Raw genomic sequence first — 19,862 nt, forward strand, 5'->3', positions numbered from 1 at the left:
TTCTTGTGTCCCATTCTCTACTCGCCTGCCACATCTTGATGGAAATTATTATACTGATGTTCTTGTAAGCAGGAGACTGCCTATTGTATTTCGTATGTTGAGGTCTTCTGCCTCCACGGATCTTGACCCCTGTCTTTCTCTAGCTAGGCCTCCCTGTCTAAACCCACCAAACAGAGTTTGACTCTGAGGCACTAGCCTATGTTCCCTTGTCTCGAGGCTCATGGCCCTACTTTCTGCTCCAATCTGGAGCCTGGCCACTGGCCTTATAGCCAGGGGGTCGCAAGTTCAAGGCCAGGGAGTGGGCCTTGAACTTGCTGTCCCAGTTCAAACAAAACAAAATTGCACCTCAAGTGCACCAGACCACCCTGCCCTTTTAGGATCATGCCCTCTGGCGCTGGGGTCTGTACACCCTAAAATCCTAGGCCCACATTAGCACCGGAGCCTATATACCCTGAATACTGCACCTTCTCTGGCACCGGGGTTAGTGTACCCCAAATCCTGCACCCACACTGGCGCTGGTCCCCACACTATAGTGGGGTCCCAATGAAGCCAGCTCCTTCCCCAATATCCTTGCCCAAACCACTGATGTTATTCAGTAACAAAAAAAATAGGAACAGTCCTGTCCACAGGCAATAACCGCCACCAAGAAAAATGTGATTAAAGAAGGCAGCATGCTGGCTTACATTTACACAGGGTTCGTGCTTCAGCTCCCCACTGTCAGCTACAGTCCTTCCTCTGGGGTTGCTGCTGTCTCTCTGGGGTCCTCCGTAGTTCCCGTCCTCCAGCCTTTGGACTGTTCACCAATCCTCTCCATGGAGCTCTGGGACACACTCCTTCCCTTTTGGCTGCTGCTGCACAGCCCTGGGTTTTTATAGTCCTGGCCTGCCCCTTCCAGCCAACTTACTAGCTGGCCAGGCTCAGTTTTTAACCCCCGCCTTACCAGCACTCTGTGCACAGAAAGTTCTGGCCTTAAAGGGGCCAACCGGTCTTCTGGTGATAGGGCTAGGGTTCCCTGTTATAGATATCCTCTTGTACAGGGGTGGGCAAATATGGCCCACAGGCTGAATAGGGCTGGCGAGGCCATTTTATCCAGCCCACGGGGCCCTAAAAGATTCAGAAAATATTTATCTGCCCTTGGTTCCTGTCAAAAATGACAGGAACCAGGGGCAGCAGGACCCAGGGGAAGCCCTGGTGGGCTCCTGCAACACCAGGGCCCAGCCAGACCTGCCCCTCCCCAGTCAGAAGCCCCAGCAGGGGCTTCTCGCCTGGGACTGTGCGGCTGCCCAGGCGCAGGAAGCTTAGGTAAGGGTCGGGGGAAGGCCAGGGAAGGACCACAGGCAGGGAGGGAACCCAGTGATAAGCTGAGCATGGGGAAAAGCGCCCCCTTACCCACCCAGTGGTTGGCATGCCCTGCTGCAGCCGCTTGCAGCCCGTGCAGGGCTGTCCTGAGGAGGTACAGGCAGCCCCAGGTGGGCTGCAAGTGGCTGCAGCAGGGGGCACTAGCCATGGGGCGGGTGAGGGGCTGCTTTTCCCATGCTCAGCACCAGCTTGTAACCCAGCCAACCCGGGCCCCGCACTGGCTCCAAGCTCACCTGTTGGGGCTGCACCGTGGTGCCAGCAGCTGCTGCTGCCCCCCCCCCGGCTTGCCGCACCCGGCAGTTTGCCACCCCTGCTTCTGGGCTGCCCAGTGCACAAGCTCCAGGCGGGCAGCAGCAGAAAAGCTGGTGCTGAGTGTGGGGGGAGGAAAGCGGCCCCTTGCCTGCCCTATGGCCAGCGCCCTGCACTGCAGCCATTTGCAACCCACCTGGGGCTGCCTGTACCTGCTCAAGACAACCCCGCATGGGCTGCGAGTGGTTGCAGCAGGGAGTGCCAGCCACAGGGTGGGCGAGGGGCCACTTTTCCACATGCTCTGCACCAGCTCCTTCCTTTTCAGTGAGCAGGGGGTTGGGGCTATGCGCTGGCCCCCGCCTGTACCGTGGGGCTGGGGGACACTGGGAGTGAGCGGGCAAGGAGCCAGTGGGAGCACAGGGCCCTCACTGGTGTCTCCCAGGGCCAGCGCCAGCGGGGCCCAGAGCAGGGTAGCAGGCTCTATGGAGCCGGGCCGGCTCCCCCCTCTCCCTGCTGGTGCAACCCAGCCCAGCTCCACAGATCCCTGCTCAGCCAGCCCCGCTCTGGGCTCCACCGGTGCTGGCCCTGGGACATTGGTCCCAAGATATTGGACTATTGGTCCCAACATGGTGACCAGGGAATGAGGCACCTGTCAAGGGGCGGGGCTACCCACGCAGCCCTCAACAACTTGCCAAAACTGGGTCATCAGGCCTCCGCCCAAAATAATTGCCCTCCTCTGCTCTTGTATTTCCCCTCCAAAGCAGACACTGGCTGCTCCATTTCCTTTTAACGCTCTCATTCCCTTCCTAATGCCACTTTTCAATGGTGTGGTTAAATGGTGGTCTGCCAGCACTCAAAAACAGCAGTGTCAGATGTGTGTATATACATATTTACACTGCTGTAATTGTAGTATTAGTGGAGACATGCCCAAGCCCACTTTCAGGAAGCTAGCTGGGGTACTGGTGGCCATCTAGCTACTGCTCAAGTGTTTACACTGCTTCTTGGGTAGGTTTTGCCACCTACACTGTATTCCATTCTGCAATGTCTAAATAGCTACCAAGACCTGAGCCAGCTTGTTTAAAGCTACCTCAGGTCAGCAGTGACTACAGTGCTGATGTATAACATCTATAGTGTCAAGAAAGCATGTTAGTTAGGGAGCACAGCAGTAAGGTATGGCAGTCTGCTCCCCATGCATTACACCCTAAAAAGATGTAACGTAATAGCTTTAGTGCACTGCTGGTTAAACACCAAAAAGTCTCTTGCGATGCTTAGCAATGTGTCCACTGGGCAGCTACACTACATCCTTTCAGGGTATAGCATATATGAGGAATTTCTCTAGCGGGGGCATAGTGGTGACACATTCATCCTGGAGATACTGAAGTGCAAGGGAAGAGAAACATCTACATCCTTGTGAACTTAAAAACATTGTTCTTTAAAGCTGGGCTGTCCAGCTTCTGATGGCCAGAGGCTCCAGGACCCTCAGCCACAGGGTACACAGTCCCTGGGCTTCATGCGGGCTCCTCCACACAATGTGATGGGCACCTCCCCCCACCGCCACATTACACTGTGCAGGGTCCCCAGGTTCCCCCAAGCCACTTGGTGATGCGGGTCAGGGGCAGGAAATGTAAGCCGGAGGAGGGAAAGAAAGTATGGACACTGGTGACGGCGGCAGCAGCTGGACTGGAAACCCAAGGTCTACAATTTAACTGCTCAGGGGCTGGATGCAGCCCACGGGCCACCAGCTGAACATCCCTGCTTTAAATGTATATGGTCAGATGCCCTCTCTTCTTCCATCTTACAGTGAAGATTGCCTACAGCAACTACAATGTAAGTAATGTCATTTTTTCCCCAGACCTACTATTGCCAATTGAATGAATTTCCCAAGTACAGGTACATCCAACTACCTGTAATGCCACAATTTTAAAGTTAGCACCGCTCTGTTGGTTGCAATATGCTACATCGGCTTAGGCAAATGCATTTATGTATGTACCCATGTCTGCATGAGTACATGTTCAAGTTGCTCTCCAGAGGACACATGGGAGAGAGGTTATCATCTCTATTATTCTCTCTAAAGCATGATAATGTTGCCCTCTAGGGAATGCAGCCTCCAGAAGATACAAAGCTTGAAACTACTATCTATATGTGACTATTTCATAGGTATCCATATCTTAATTCTAAAACCTGTTTCTTTTCCTCTGCCGTAATTCTTTGTCTCTTTAATTAAAGAAGTGTGATTACATTTTTCACCAATGATGAAAAGCATTCGGGAAGAAATTTTATAAACCCCATCAGCACCAATTGCCAGAAAGATCTTATAGCAGCAATTCTGCGAAACCTAGATGCTTCTAAAATTCTGAAAATACCAAACATCACATCTAGAGTAATGTGGCAAGTTCCCTGGGGCTGGGACTTCGGATTTTCATTTGCTCTGGAAATCACACTCTTTTTATAGTAACAGCAACACTGAACGTATTTCATATTATTAGGCCCCTGCCACTTTACACTTAAGATGTGATTAACCAGTTAATCACATTTAAGTTGTAATCTGGCCACATGTTAAAGCAATTAATGGCATCATAAAACAAGGAATAAGCCACAAATTTATTCTACAAAAAATGTGCAATAACTTTGTGACTGGTCCCTGTGACACCATTAATTGAATGTGTGGCCAGGTGTGCTCCCAAGGCTGGAAGCCCTCAGCTGTTGGGGCTCCCAGCCATGGGGGTTCACCATGGGATCCTGCAGCTGGGATCCCAGAGCTGATAGGACTCCCAGTTGCAGGAGCACATAGTGCAGTCCCATGGCTTTGAGCCACTTCAGCTGGGAGCTCCCAGCTGCAGAAGCTTGCTACTTGCTGGTGTAGGGGGGGCCTGGGTTCCCCCTGCACCAGCATTAAGACACAATAGGTTCTGATGCTTGATCCCAACCATCCTGATGTCCAGGAAGACTAGCAAGTATGGCAAAAGACCAGGTTGGCTTAGCAGAGAACTCTTCAGTGAGCTGAAACACAAAAAGGAAGCTTACAAGAAGTGGAAACTTGGACAAATGACTAGGGAGGAGTATAAGCGTATTACTCAGGCATGCGGGGATGAAATCAGGAAGGTCAAAGTGCAATTAGAGTTGCAGCTAGCAAAGGATATGAAGGGAAACAAGTAGTGTTTCTACAGGTATGTCAGCAACAGGAGGAAAATCAGGAAAAATGTGGGTCCCTTACTGAAAATGGGAGGCCACCTAATGAGATGATGCAAAAAAGGCTGAGGTACTCAATGCCTTTTCCACCTCTGTCTTTCACAGGCAAAGTGAATTCCCAGACTACTGTACCAGGCAGTATAGTTTGGGGGGAGGTAACCAGCCAGCTTTGGTGAAAGAACAAGTTAGGGACTGTTTAGAAAAGCTGGATATATACAAGGCCACGGGGCCGGATGTGATGCCTGAAAAGATCCTGAAGCATGTCCTCAAGAAATCTATTTCTAAGTAATGGGAGGAGAAAGTGATTAGGAATAGCCAGTATGGATTCACCAAGGGCAAATCATGCCTGACCAACCTGATTGGTTTCTGTGATGAGATGACTGGCTTAGTGGATATGAAAAGAGCAGTGGACATGATGTACCTCGACTTTAACAAGGTTTTTGGTATAATCTCCCCAGACATTTTCACAAACAAGCTAAGGAAGTATAGGTTGGATGAATGGGCTGTAAGGTGGATAGAAAGTTGGCTGGGCAGTCGTGCTCAAAGGGTAATCAATGTCTTGATGTCTAGTTGGCAGCTATTAAGTGGAGTGCCCCAGGAGTCAATCCTGGAGCCAGTTTTGTTCAATATCTTCATCAACGACCTGGAAGGTGGCATCGAGTGCACCCTCAGCGAGTTTCCCCCCAAGCTGGGGGGAAAAGGAGATACAATGGAGGGTAGGGCTAGGACTCAGAGTGGCCATGACAAATTGGAGGATTGGACCAAAAGAAAACTAATGAGGTTCCATAAGGAGAAGTGCAGAGGCCTGTACTTAGGACACAACAATCCCATGCACCGGTGCAGGAGGGGGACCAACTAGCTAAGCAGCAACTCTGCAGAAAAAGACTGGGCTTACAGTGGCCAATAAGCTGAATCTGAGCAAACAGTGTGCCATTGTTGCAAAGAAGGGTAACAGCATACTGGTTGCATTAGTAGGAAAGTTGCCAACAGATCAAGGGAAGTGATTCTTCCCCTCTATTTAGCACTGGTGAGGCCACATCCGCAGTACTGTGTCCAGTTTGGGGCCCCCTCCTACAGAAAGGATGTGGACGAATTGGAGAGAGTCCAACAGAGGGCAATGAAAATAGTTAAGGGACTGGGGCACATGACTTATGGGCTTATTTAGTCTGAAGAAAAGAAGACTGAGAAGGGATTTAATAGTAGCCTTCAACTACCTGAAGGGTGATTATGAAGAGGATGGAGTTCCAGCAGTTCCCAAACTCTGACAGGCTGCGCATCACCAATTTAAAGCAATACAACCTTAAGTACCACCAGCAAATTTTTCAGTTCAACCTTAAGTACCACCAAGAAATTTTTATCATATAAAGTAATTATAATAAAACTGTTAACACGTACCACTGACAAGTTGTCTGCATACTGCTGGTGGTACGCATACCACAGATTGGGAACCGGTGAGATTGTTCTCAGTGGTGGCAGCTGAGAGAACAAGATACAATGGTCTCAAGTTGCAGCAAGGGGTGTTTAAGTTAGATAGTAGGAAAAACTTTCTCACTAGGAAGGTAGTAAACCACTGGAACAGGTTACCCAGAGAGGTGGTGGAAGCTCCATCCTTGGAGGTTTTTAAGACCCAGCTAGACAAAGCCTTGACTGGGATGATCTAGTTGGGGATGGTCCTGCATTGAGCAGGGGCTTGAACTACACGTGACCTCCTGAGATCCCTTTCAGCCCTAACTTTCTATGTCGCTATGATTCTATGATCCCACAATCATGTTTTCTGCCTTGTACATATATCATGGCAGGAATGCGATTGTATGGATCACGACTAAGATCCTACCGTACCTTTATTTGTGCGTCTGGCAGGGGCCATAGTCTACACAGGTTCTTAGATGTCCTATCTCATCACAGTATCTAACAGTACACACCATATTGTACATACCTGTTATGAAGGAGTTGAGAGTAATTGGTCATAATAATCTTTTCTGGCCTTGAGCTATATGGATGTCTACAAATAAAATAGCAATTTACAGCAGTTGTTCAAATTATTTTTATAAATTGTATTTTTGAGAGTCTCTTAATATACAACACTGAAAGTGCTGGTCCCTCTTCTTATCTCTTGTGTTCTTTAGGCCCTGCTGTCACCAGTTAAAAGGGTGTGTTCTTAACTCATATTAACAAACACCTGGTAATTAACAGGAAACAATATCCTACGGAGGATAAAGCCATTTATAGTTTTTATCCAAGTCAGTGGGTCTTTACCACAAGTTAAAAGCATTCCTTTTTTCCATTGAAGACAAATTCTTCAGAGTGGGTGTCTGATTTGTATGGTGTATCCTAAAGAAAGCACTAATACAGATTCAGGAAGATGCGGCTATAGAATCCTATAGTTAATTTCACACTTCTGGGGATTGGTTATAATGGGTGGATTTCATGGTTCTGGAACATAATGCTGAAATGCTTTCATGACAACAACAGAAAAATCAAATGAATTCAGAGAAATAGAATTTATAAGAAGAGAAAAAAAATGAACCAGGAGGAGGAAAAAGCAACACAAAAGATAAGGCAGTGTTTCCAAAGTGTTAGGCAGTTGAACCATATCTCAACTGGATTATTACAAGCACTGGAGGGGAAGGAGGTATCAACTGAATGACTGATGTATGACAAGCTCTAGTCATGGAAGAAGCACGCTATTTGCAGCTGGAGAAAGCAGTTTTTTCATTGGTTTGCTATTTTCAGCAGGGAGTTAGCCCAATACTTGACATGTGACCCTGGCACTCTACCAACACACTACGGCGATGTAGCATCGGAGGGCACAACCCATGATGTTGGAGCTATGTCACCATAGCAACATGCTTTCTTGTTATAGCATGTTGCTATAGTGACGTAGCCGCTAAAAATAACCATGCGCCGCTGGCACGCCACAGTATGGGCTATAATTACACTGTCATTTAGTACTTCCTTACGGAAGTACTAAATGACATCATTGCACCGTCATTTAGTACCTTTTGGAAGTACTAAATGACGGCGCAATTACAGCCCATACTGTACTAAGGAAGTAGTTACTGCGCCCTAAATGAGGTCGCAGTAACAACAGCGCCATAGGCATGTAAACGTGCCCTAAATGGCATTTGTATTTTATTTCAGCTCTCATTATTTAGACCAGTGGTTCTCAACCCTTAGAAACTCAAGGCACCCCTTAATGGACTCAAGGCACCCCTTGGAAAATCCCAGCTCTGCTTGAGAATCACTGGTTTAGACATACTATTAAAAACCCACATGCCCAATAAATTGGCTGGGGACTATAAGTGGGATGTCTAGGAAATTTCCCCAGTATATAGAAAAGTCCTTATCTTCCCTGTCCCCCAGATGTTAAACCCTACATAATCCTAATCCTAGTTAGATTTTATAATCTAAATATTTAGCATCCAGCAACTTGCCATGTCAAAAACATGATTTACTCCTTACCACGCTCGCTCCTATGAAATAGATACATGAATATCACTATTGGTGGGAAAATACAGGCAGAGAGAATCATAATTTTTTCACAGGATTGCACAGTACATCTGTGTTAGAGCCAGGGCCAGAACATGGGTGTTAGTTGCCTGTTCTGAATCTTGCCTAAGAGACCTTTCTTCTACATTATTACTGTATTATTTATTTACGTATTATTATTATTCTGTATTCTTGCTGCTCTGTCTGTTTTTCTGGCTAGTTTAGACCAGGTTAAAAGGGAAAGGAAACCAACCGTGTCACTAGGGGTGGGTGAGTGCGGCACCAACCCCACAGTGCAAAACTTGCCATTCAGACCTCTGGAGGAAATACTCAGAGGTGAAAGCATGAGGGATAAAAATAAGAGAAGACCGTGTTTGGAGTTGTCTGCTTGCAGGACAGAGCAGAATCCTGGCTGGCATTTCAGACACGCATGTCCTGGTCTCCTACCCAGGCCTCACCTGCTCCCTGCCATAAGTCTCTGGGTGGAGGTCTCACATTTGCTGCCTGATCTATCTCCCTCCAAACCCCAAAGTGTTGAATGCCTTTAAACATCCGCAAAACCTTCTTTCAGTCTCCAGCCTATGAGTGGCTGAGCATTTTGGGCCCATCTAGAGCTGCTGCTGGGTGCTAAGCCCTTCTGGGAATCTGGCCCCCAAACTCAGTCACTCTGGTGTTTCTGGCTGATAATGCATCTGTTCCTTTATCACTGCTGAGGGGGGATTGCTTCCCTTTTAAAACTGGAACTTGCAGGCTGCCACTGGGTGTTTTATAATGCATTAGTATGCATATGTGATTCAATCCCTCTCAATATTAAGAGCATCATTGTCTCCTCAGCTCAAGTAAGACAGAGCTGCTCATCTTTTCTGGTCCTGTCTGAGCTACTCCTGAGATATCACTAGTATCAAAGGGACCATATCATGTGCAGACATTTAATATATATGTATATTTAAATATTCAGATATGACATGCTCCTTTTCCTTCAAGAACCTGTCCACTAATCTCAGCACAACGCTCTAGTTTAGCCTATGGTGCAGTCAGCTCGTACTGATTAATGATTATGCAGTTCTTCAATGAACTGGAAATACTCAGCTTTGCTTCATGCCTCAGTATGCTCCCAGGACACACATTAAACAGCAAAGTCATGTCTTATTGTCTGAATGTTAAGCCTCTTTCTGAAGATCTCCTTCCCTGTTGTCTGCTAATTGTAGCCAGGCTTTCAACCTAGTTCAGGTTTACTGAATACGCCCCACCAGAATCTCATCTTTAATGCTCCTCCAGGTTTCCCTAAGCAACCCATAACGTTCCCCACATTGGCGTTGTTCATCACTTTGGTCTTTGACCCGAATCCTCTGATGGTTTACAGAGAGGTCAAGTTCCCCCCACCGGTGTGTACGTACAGCTCTCACCAAAGTCAATAGCAGCCGAGCATAAGTTGCTGAGAGAGAGAATTTGAAGCTTGAGACTCCGTGCAGTCTCAGAGCAGTCAGGAATGTAATTAGGCACAGAATTTGAACTGTTGCTGTTGTTATTAATAATCACTTGTTTTACATTTGTACCCAGAGGCATAACTGAAGGGTCTCAGGGCATTAGGCACTGCACAATCGCACAGTGAGGTAGCCCTGAAGAGCTTATCATTTAAATAAGCAGGACAACAGGTGTGGGAAAGGCAGTAGTAGCATTGTCTCCGTGATGCAGTTGGAGTATCGAGGCACAGGGAAATTATGTGACCTGTTTAAGATCCAGACAGAAAATCTGGGGCAGACTCAGGAATTGAGCCCACAAGCACAGAAGTCCCAATACAGTAGTTAATTATTATCCTTCCTTGCTTTGAAATCACTCTGAGCAGAGTTTTAAACACAAAGTACCTTAACCTCTTATTTTTATGGGGTACGAGGGCAACAGTTTTCCCTGAGGGCAACTCTGTCCTGGACATCAGTGAGGATGTTGCTCTGGGTAGAAAGTGTTCCTGATTTGATGTCCCATGTACCATCACTAAGGATTTGTCTACACATCCCTGATTAACTGATCCAATTTACTCCATGAGCATCCGCAGGTAGCGATAATCAGGAACAACCCCATGGGCAACAAGCTCCAACACTGGAATTCAGCTCCTTCCAACAGTGTCGATAACCGTGACACTTTAGGACTACACAGAGATGGACTTATTTTCACCCCTAAAAGTGCTCCCTTGTGCGGGGGGTCTCAGGGTTGACAGCATCCCGGCTTGGCAGCAGGGGGTTGCTTATTCTTCTGCAGCCTTGCTATACACACACACACACACACACAAGAGTAATCACAGATCCCTTTGGTTGTGAGTCCAGCAGCTCTTGAAAACAGCGCTCTCACACAAGGCAACCCAGTCTCCCTTTAACAAAGAGGCTGTTGATCATCCCTAATAACTGCTGTTTTCCTTAACGCATCTCCCTGCTCATTGTCTTCTGCTACTTATTGAGGGCCTTATCTTTATTAGCTGGGCTTATTGTGACTAGATGAGGCAACAGTGAAAATCCTCCTTCTCAGCAGCATTTACTCAATATTGCTTGCAGCTTCAGAAGGCAGCTCTGTGGAGCAAGTGGCTTTTGTTATGGCTCTCCGAGAAAGCTATTGATCTCATTTAAGATTCACCAGGGGACAAAAGAAGCTATGCAATGACTTTGAGGACCTAGTAGAGTAGGACCTGAAGGTCACAGCATTTCTATAGGGGAGGAAATGCATGAGCTTATTTTGTTTGCATTGGCATTAAATTATCTGGTAATTACTCAGCCCTGGTGAGCTGCGATCTAATAGCACTTATAGAGCTGTCTTTAAGACTTTGCATTATAGGGTTTTCAGCCAGCTAGAACACTCCCTAGCCATTTAGTTACTCGAGCAAAAAATAAAACAGTGGCGTCTATTGTTATCTGCCTGGTTTCAGGAGATTAGACCACGATACATTTCTTAGAGGTTTACTAGACCTTCAAAAGCTATATCACCATACCATACATGCTACTGATACAGAACTTTTTTTTTTCCCCTCTGTGCCATGCTCGTCTTGCCCAGGAAGGTCAAAACAACAGCATTTTCAAGGCTCTGATTTTAGACATTCAAATTTCTCTTGATGTTTCCCTCTTGGATGCAGCATATCCATTAGAACCAGGGGTGTGGGAGAGGCAGAGAGTTGGGGAAAGAAAGTGCAGAGTTTGTCCCTCAGTCTTCTTTACAGGGGACATGGCCCGATTCTAACCAGGGGTGGCTAAACAGCTGCTTTTGTTGTCCATTACCCAAGAAGATAGTTGCTGTATACAGAAAGACTCCACTAGGCAGGCACAGTCTCTCTATGGAGAGCAGCCGCCCTCCTAGGCAATGGATAAGCAGTCCCTGGGGTATTTCGTTCAAACTTCAGGGTTCTGAATAGAAATCAGATGGCTGTGATCCCCGTGACTGCTTTCATGGGAGATGCATCGGTAGTACACAGTCTGTCCTCTCCTTCTGCATGTCCCAATCCATCAAGCCGCAGCAGCAGCCATACAGAACGCCACGCATGGGTATTATACGCTAGAGCTGAGGTTAAACTCCTATTACAGTCTACCCTTGGGCTTCTTCCACTTATACCTGAACAATACAGGAGAGAGGGGTAGTTAACTGGGTTACTCTAGAAATGCACCTTATACACTAACTGAAGCAGCAAAATACATTCCATTTAGGCTGAAATTTTCCAAGTTTGGTCCCAGGTCGGAGGTGACATTGTGGGGTGAAATTCTAAGTTCATTACAATCATCTTCCTTAAGAAAAACAAAGGCAGGATTAGAACTGCCTGAACTTGTGCTTCACAGTCCAGGGAGCTCAAGTGGTATGTGGAAAAGGTGAAGAGCTCTTTCTATGTTGCTGCATAGCGCCTGCTATGATGCGGCACTGCTCTTGGCTAGGGCCTTCGAGCAATACAGATAATAAACGGTAGTTGAGAGAAAGACGTGGCAATGTGAGAATGGAGAGAGAAAGGCTGAAAAGCAGCAACTGGGGAGATGCACTCACAAGGCTCTTGTTCTGAATGGGAGAGAGATGAAGTCAACATCAGCATAAGGTTTGCTCAGAGATTTGGGTGGAAGAGCAACCTTAGGACTGTGTGCTAACCACCTATTGTCCTGAGTTAGTGGCAGATCCAGGATTTCCAGCAACCCACAATGCAGCACTGGTTACACCTCCTGCCCCCCCTTCCCCCCGCCAGTGTGGGCAAACTTTAAGTCCCTAAAGCAGGTGAAAATCCCCATCTCTTCCCCTTCCCGCTCAGAGACACCTCCCCATCCCCCATTCCTTCTGCTTTTTCCACTGCTCAGGGAGAGGAGGCTCCAGAGTCAGCCTGGTGGAGTAGGGGGCTAGGGAGGGGACAGCAGCAGAGCAATGATGGGAGAGTAGTTCCCCCACGCTGCTCAGAGCACCCTTGTTGCCATTGTCCCCATCCCCAGCAGAAGGATGAAGTAGGCAAGAAAGGCTCTCCTGCTCCCCTGCCCCTGGCTCAGCAGAGAGAGGCACGTGGGGAGGGGCCATGCCTTTGAGCAGGAAGAGGAAGGGGGAGAGGATTTTCACCTGCTTTAGGGACTTTAAAAAGTCCCTTGAGACTCCCATGGTGTGATTCAATCCAAATGAGGGGTACAACTGCACCACTGCGCCCATTCTGGATCCACCCTTGTCCTAAGTAGTAACCATATAACGAGAGGTGGATGAACAGGGGACCAGCCCCACGTACCAATTGAGAGGAAGGACCAGAATTGTGTCCGCCTATAGAGCTCACACCACAGCCGCAGCAGCCTGCATTCAGCAGCTCGTGCGCTTTCATCCTTTTTCTCCTTTTTGTGCATTTGTGCCCAAAAGCTTGCAATTAAAGAAATATTTTTGCAAAAATCTTCTTGGTCTAATAAAAGACATAATCTCTACTATGAGTCCTGATTGCCGTTTCCTCTAGACCAATATGGCTACAACCTGGATACCCGACACGTGGAAGATATCAAATTTTAGCTGATTTTTGTAATGAAATCTTCATATTTTCCCAAGCAGGAAGCAACTGTAACCACCTGAAACCTGAAATCCTGCTCCTGCCTTTGTTTCAAGGTAATTTGCATCATCACAGCTCCTCACAGGAGGTGAGAGGCTCCATACCAGCGATGAGCTGATTGCCCAGAGGAGTTTTCCATCTATTGACTCCTCTGTGAAATCCTATGAAATATGAACCTTTAATTTCTACCCAGGAGAATGTTTACAATCTTTTCTCCAATACCTGATGAAGGGTGTTTGTGCCTGAAAGCTTGCAATTAAAAGATTTTTTTTTTGCAAAAATCTTGTTGGTCTAATAAAAGGTATCATCTCTACGATGAGTCCTGATTGCCTTCATCCTTTCCTGCATTCAGCGTGCTCCCTCCCTCCATTTCCAACCCCCCTCCCTGCTCTCCAGAGCTCAGCACCAGCGCCCACACGTTCTCAGCATTTCTGCCGAGGGCACCATGATTCATAGCTATACCTTTGCTAGGTAGGACCAGCAAAAATATTTGGTCAACTAATTTATTTGTTGAAAAATGTGGTTGCAGGGAAATGGAAACTATTTGTAAATCCAGGTTGAATTCAGTCAGAGCTGGGGGAACGAAGATTTGGAAATGCCAGAATGTTTCATGTGGTGACATTCTGGCAACATTTCAACATTTTCATTTCCAAATGGTTTAATTTTGGAATATGCCCAATTTTATTTTAAAAGAGTTGAGAGGGATTCAGACACCTTGAAAGGAAATGTTTTGTGGTAGCTGGGGGAAAAACTCATGCAAGTCGACCATAACGAATGTGCGCATCCTATTTGGAAGCAGCGATGTTTCTTTTGCTCAGCCAGCAATGCAAAACATCACTTTTTCAGACAGTGGTCATGCAGGAAGGAAACTGCGCCTTGAGCATTACCTTTGTACCAGTCACAGCATACTATTTCACTGGGATTTCAGCAGAACATTGGCCCCATCAAAGGGACATAAAACAGCAAGAGCAGAGACCAGCAAAACAGTGCTCTCCCTTGCAGATGCCACCAGCTTCCTTAAAGCCACTCTATAGTACAAGCTAGCTGTGACAGACTCCTTACTGTGACTGACAAACACAGTTTCAGTGTCACAACAGACTGAGAGTCGCTCATCCACATCAAATCATGTCAAGAACCTTCTCACTTTGCCGATTCTTGCTACTTCAATAAGCCTACTATTTACCCAGAAACATCTAGCACATGGAACTGAGAAGAAGCTTTGTTTCTTCTTTGCATATTGTGGGCCATCTTTACCCCCACAGACACAGAGAAAAGCAAATTGTACTCTCCAGCACCTCCAGGAATACGGAAGGGCAGCAAGGGCTTCAGGACGAGCTTCCTAGGACTCCCACAGGGAAAGGCTAACGGGTTGATTTGCTGAATCAGTGCATCTCCATTGGTGTAACTTCACCTTTACCTTTGCCCGCTCTGACTTCTTTGAGGTACCAGCCTCTCGCGAGCTGCCATTTCCTCCAGGGGAAACTACTACCTGCACTGGCGACGCATAGGGGTGCACACGGGTGCATGTGCAGCCCCTGACATTGGCCGACGCTGCCAGGGCTGTCAGCAGGCAGTCGGTGCTTGCCATCCCCACCGCCTACACCACTGTGGTCCCCACTCGCCACCACCATGCCCTGCTGCCGCCACCACTGCTGCCTGCGGGCAGGCCCCACTCACTGCCACCGTGCCCCGCCCAGCCTCAGGAGGCACAAGGCATTCATGGCTATCTGCTAAAAACACCATGGTGAACTCCAGCAAAATGTGAAGCTAGTACAACCACGGGAGCAAATCTGCCCTTTGAAAGAGACACAGGCAGCGTTTAGATTTGAATTTAGCTAGGACAGAGCTCCAAGGTAAAGACAGCTTTGGTTTCACTGTGCTACGCAGTCACTAGTTGTTCACACCAGATTTCAGCAGAAACACTGCAAGGGACTAGGTCTGGCACAATCCCTGCCATCTTGTGGAAGTGCATCACGAGAACATCTGCTCCCGCTTTCATTCCCTCCTAAACCTCTGTTTCTAGCGGTAGCACAACAGGGGTCGAAGGAACCGGTATACCAATAGTCACTCAAGGCTCTAGGGCAGGGGTGGGGAATTATTTCAGATGGAGGGCCGTTTACTGAGTTTTGGCAAGCCATCAAGGGCTGCATGACAGGCAGCCAAGGGCAGATAAATATTGATTTTCTAAATTTTTTAGGAGCCCCGTGGGGCAGATAGAATGGCCTGGCAGGCCGCAGCTGGCCTGCGGGCAGCATTTTGCCCTAGGGAGATGCTGGCTCCTGAATATTGGAGGAGGATCCTTGACTTAGACATTTTTTTTCTTACCCAGAAAGGGAAAATTTTAACAACAAAATATTCTCACATTGCAGTTTGAAGGTGGGGGGGAGCCCCTGCAACTTCCTGACTATTTGCATAACTAAGACATGCCAACTAGCCTTAAACGCATGTCTACATGGCAGTAGCAGAGAGCCCAGTCATACTGCCAAACATGTAAGACCACCCACTGCCCCCGACTCTGGATATGTCAGTCCCAGGCAGTGAGGGCACCCTGGCACCACACTCAAGACCTGGGTTTCTTGCATGCTCAAGAGCAGCAGCTTTGGGCTCCCCCAAGCATCCTCACACCTCATTTCTGAGGTTGACATAAATGGGGAGGAGCAAGGAGAGGTGCACGTGCCTTGGTTCCTCCACAACACCACGCAGCAGTCTGCCACTGCACTGTAGCCCTGCCCTTAGTCTGCATCTAGAGAAGTTTCCATCAGCAAGTCATCTAGATAATGCCTTGTTCTGGATGAGCCAGCTTCAATATGAGATCATGGATGAGGAAGCCAATGCAGCAACAATGCAGCCTTCATTTTCTTTTCACAACAGCTAACAGTAAGTGTAGACCATACTCAGGGTAAATCAAATCCCTGCTTGGAATAGCACAGAACATAGTGGCACAGTCACAACTCAGTCCTAGATTTGGGGTGGGGGTGGTGCCTGTTGTCCAAGTCCATTACGAAGTACAAAAAGATGCTGTGTGATGTCTACCCTCCTTTGGGGAGGGGAAAGAGAATGGAAGCCTTGGCTATTTCTGAACAGAAAGACATAGGCATTTCTAAGCCTTTAACGTTTGCTGAAACATGAAGATTTAAAATCATCTTTTGGTCTGTAAACAAACAAACTGATGGACAGCGTCTGCCCCTTCGCTGGTCCCAGCCGTGTATATTTTTAGAAAACACAGATCCTCTCCTGCCAGTCTGACAGGAGATGGATTGCTTCACAATTGCTACTTTATTAAGCCTAATGTTCTTTCATATCCTCCAGTCCTGCATGCACTGAACTTTGCCCAAGCAGGAGCGAGATCATATAACCCTATTTGTAGTCTCATGAGTTGGGATTTGTATCCCACATGACAGACTTAAAACATCGCAAGCCAAGCTCTGCTTGACCCTTCTCCCCAGATGATGCAGCTGAAAATAAGAGGCTGTTCCAGGTCCACACTTCCTTGCAGCTGTTCCAAGCTTTGCAATGCTTAAAAGCAGCAATAGCTTAATATGGTAGAAACCCCATGGTGTCCAGGTCTAGTGACTGCTATTCTTGTGCTAGGGGCAAAGTAGGCACAAAGGAGTAGCAGATACCTTTGTTTAGGAAGAAGCGGAGCTATAAAGTGCATGGGGAACACTGAGTATTCAGCACACATTTTTCCACAGTCATGAGGCAAAACATTAGCATTAATCATCTGACAAAGGGAGAGAAAAAGTTTTTATGATGGCAGACTATGGACAAGGAGCACCAGCAATGGCAGTCTTCAGTGATGGAAATAGGGACATTAGTGACAGTGAATGATTTTAAGGATGCCTACCTTCTGATGCAATTTTTTCCACTTCAAAGTCAGTGGGCTCTCTTTAAAAAAAATGCCCCTTTCAAAATAAGAGAAACTATTTTTGAAGAGAAAAAGGAGCTAATTTGTAGCAGTTATACCCTCATTGCCATATTATGCCATTACTTGCAATTGAAGAAAAATAAAAATCACTATCACCAGAACAGCCATCCCTATTTTCAGCTTATACTTTTCCAAGATGACCACGTCTCCGTAATATTCAATATACGCTCAAACCCAAGCCTGCTTTTCAAAACATTCTAGTACAATTTTTCAGATGGCCTTTATTTGGGTGGTTCCAGCTTTGCCTACTTCCAAGGCCAGGGATCTAATTTTTCAAAGCAACTGGGAGCATTTCTGGGGTGGGGAAGTATTATAACATTACTAATAATAATAATAGAAAAAATAATCAGGCCCCAAATAGCAGACTTATTCAAATATCAGGAGATAAAGTCTTAGTCACAAAAACGGATGTTAAATAATCCATGAACTGTGAATATTCTTAAGATTGTGCCTGTCTTTATGTTACTTTTGATGGTATAACTTATTTCTCCCAATCGTAGTTGGAAGTGTTCCTGCTGCAGAGCAAGTAGAGGAGGGAAGGGCCCCCCCCCCAAAAAAAACCCAAAATACAAAAAAACAGTATTGCAGATGTTCACTAGAACTCTCTGAAATTTGGGAAAAGCCCATAGGAATAACCATAAGCAAGAGCATTTCCAACAAATGCCAATTCTCCTTTAGCCATAAGTACTTCCACTTAATATGCATGTACTTCCATTTCATTAATCAAATTATAGTAGAGCCTCAGCATTCCAGATTTCAAATGAACTATCCCAATTGCTTGCATCTCTGACACAGTGAGAAGAGGCTGATCGTAAACAGCGTTCACAAAAAGCCATTTATTCCCCCCTATTATGGTAGTGTTAACAGGGTCCCACTATCTTCCCCCGACATACACACTCGCCACACTCTCTACCCATCTGTGCATACTCAGAGTGCAATTACCCAGAGCAGGAGAAAATAACTTGCTGCCATTTTACAGATGAGGAACTGAGGTACAGCAAAATGAAGCCACCTAGGAAGTCTATGACAGAGGCGGTAAATTAATGCAGCTCAAAATCTGGTTCACTGCCTTGTATATTAGGCAAATGTACTTTCATCTTCCCCATCCCAAGAACAAGATATATGTATAGACATCAAAGTCTCTCCTACCCTGCCATGCTGAGCAAGAGCCCCCCCAAACGGAAAAATATCCCCCATGTGAGCTATGAAACCCAGAACTAAAACAATGGTGAGGCAGTGGGAAAATGAAGTGCAACAGGTTCAGCTCCTCAGTCATTCGCTCAGAATAAGGATCCCACTTACAAACTGTACTGAGAGCACGCACCCAGCCAGGGGTATAAACTAACCATGGAGAACGACAAGCTGGAAACTAAATGAGCACACTGTCGCAGAAGACTAGTTTGGGTAACAGCATTTTGAAGAGAGGTGGTAGGAGTGATGCACGATGGTCAAAAAGCTGGAGGAAGCCTTCACTCTGTTTGTCACAACACCCCTAAACCTCTCTCTTGCAATGAGAGATCTGGGACCAGGGCAGGCAGAAGCGAGGCCGAAAGGCAGTGAGCTGGGATAAGTGACAGCCTGGGTGCAGGAAGAGGAAGGAGCAGAGGGAAAGGAAGTGGTGGTATAGGGCAGGCGTCAGCAACGGTGCAGTCACTGCCTTCGTGTTGACTTTAGTGATAAGGAACAAGAGGAATTCGAGGGACAGAGAACAATATTATGAAAGTGGGCATCTCACAAACACACCGGGAAGGCTGTGGTTTGGTGCAGTTTCAGACAGTGCATTTGAATATGCCAGAGGCAATACAAGAGATATTCAAGTTTACAGATGGTGAAAAGACTTGAGGTAGGTATGCTGGTTGTGATGAAACCTGGTATTTCCTCAATTAGGGTTCGGTCCCATGGTTAGATACAATAGGTCCATCTGGGTTCCCTTGTTCATGGATTTTAGGGAGCATGTAAGAAGTCCCTGGGTTGTGTAGTGGGGGGAATTGAGGTCTATATTTCTAACTACATACTACTATAGTTTTTCTTGTAGTTCATATGGAAATGATTTGATGGTAATTTCTCATTAACCACGAAAGCTGAATTTCTGGGCTTGACAGAAGTTGGTGGTAAAAGGGATCCCCAGAGCCATTCTTGTAGAATTGCAGCAGGAGGAAAGGGGTGCACAAAGCTCTTGAGTCAGAGGTGATATCTTTTATTAGACCAACTAAAGAGTAGCACAAAGATTCCTTTCTTGGCAAGCTTTTGGGCACATACAGATTTACGTAAGTTTAGGGCTAGGAGGGATCTCATGAGGTCATTGAGTCCAGCCCCCCTGCTCTGGGCAGGAAAGATTGAAGGGGTCATATTGGATGCACACCTTGCTGGGCTTGTCTCCTTTCGAAGACATGTGGGGTAGGTGCCTGCACCACCCCTACAGGGAGTCTATTCCAGAGTCTGGTCACACGAACCATGAATTGGTTGATGCATGCCAGCGTATTGTTTGTTCTGCTAACTATAGCACCACACTGGTGGCTCATATTCATTTTTAAATCAATTATGACCCCCAGGTCCTTTTTGGACATGGTGCTAGCTAGCCTAGCAGCACCAAGCCTGTAAGTTTGTTTCATATTTTTC

Source organism: Crocodylus siamensis, chromosome 3 (genome assembly GCF_052110815.1).
Source record: "Crocodylus siamensis isolate JL-2025a chromosome 3, ASM5211081v1, whole genome shotgun sequence".
NCBI classification, from domain to species: Eukaryota; Metazoa; Chordata; order Crocodylia; family Crocodylidae; genus Crocodylus; species Crocodylus siamensis.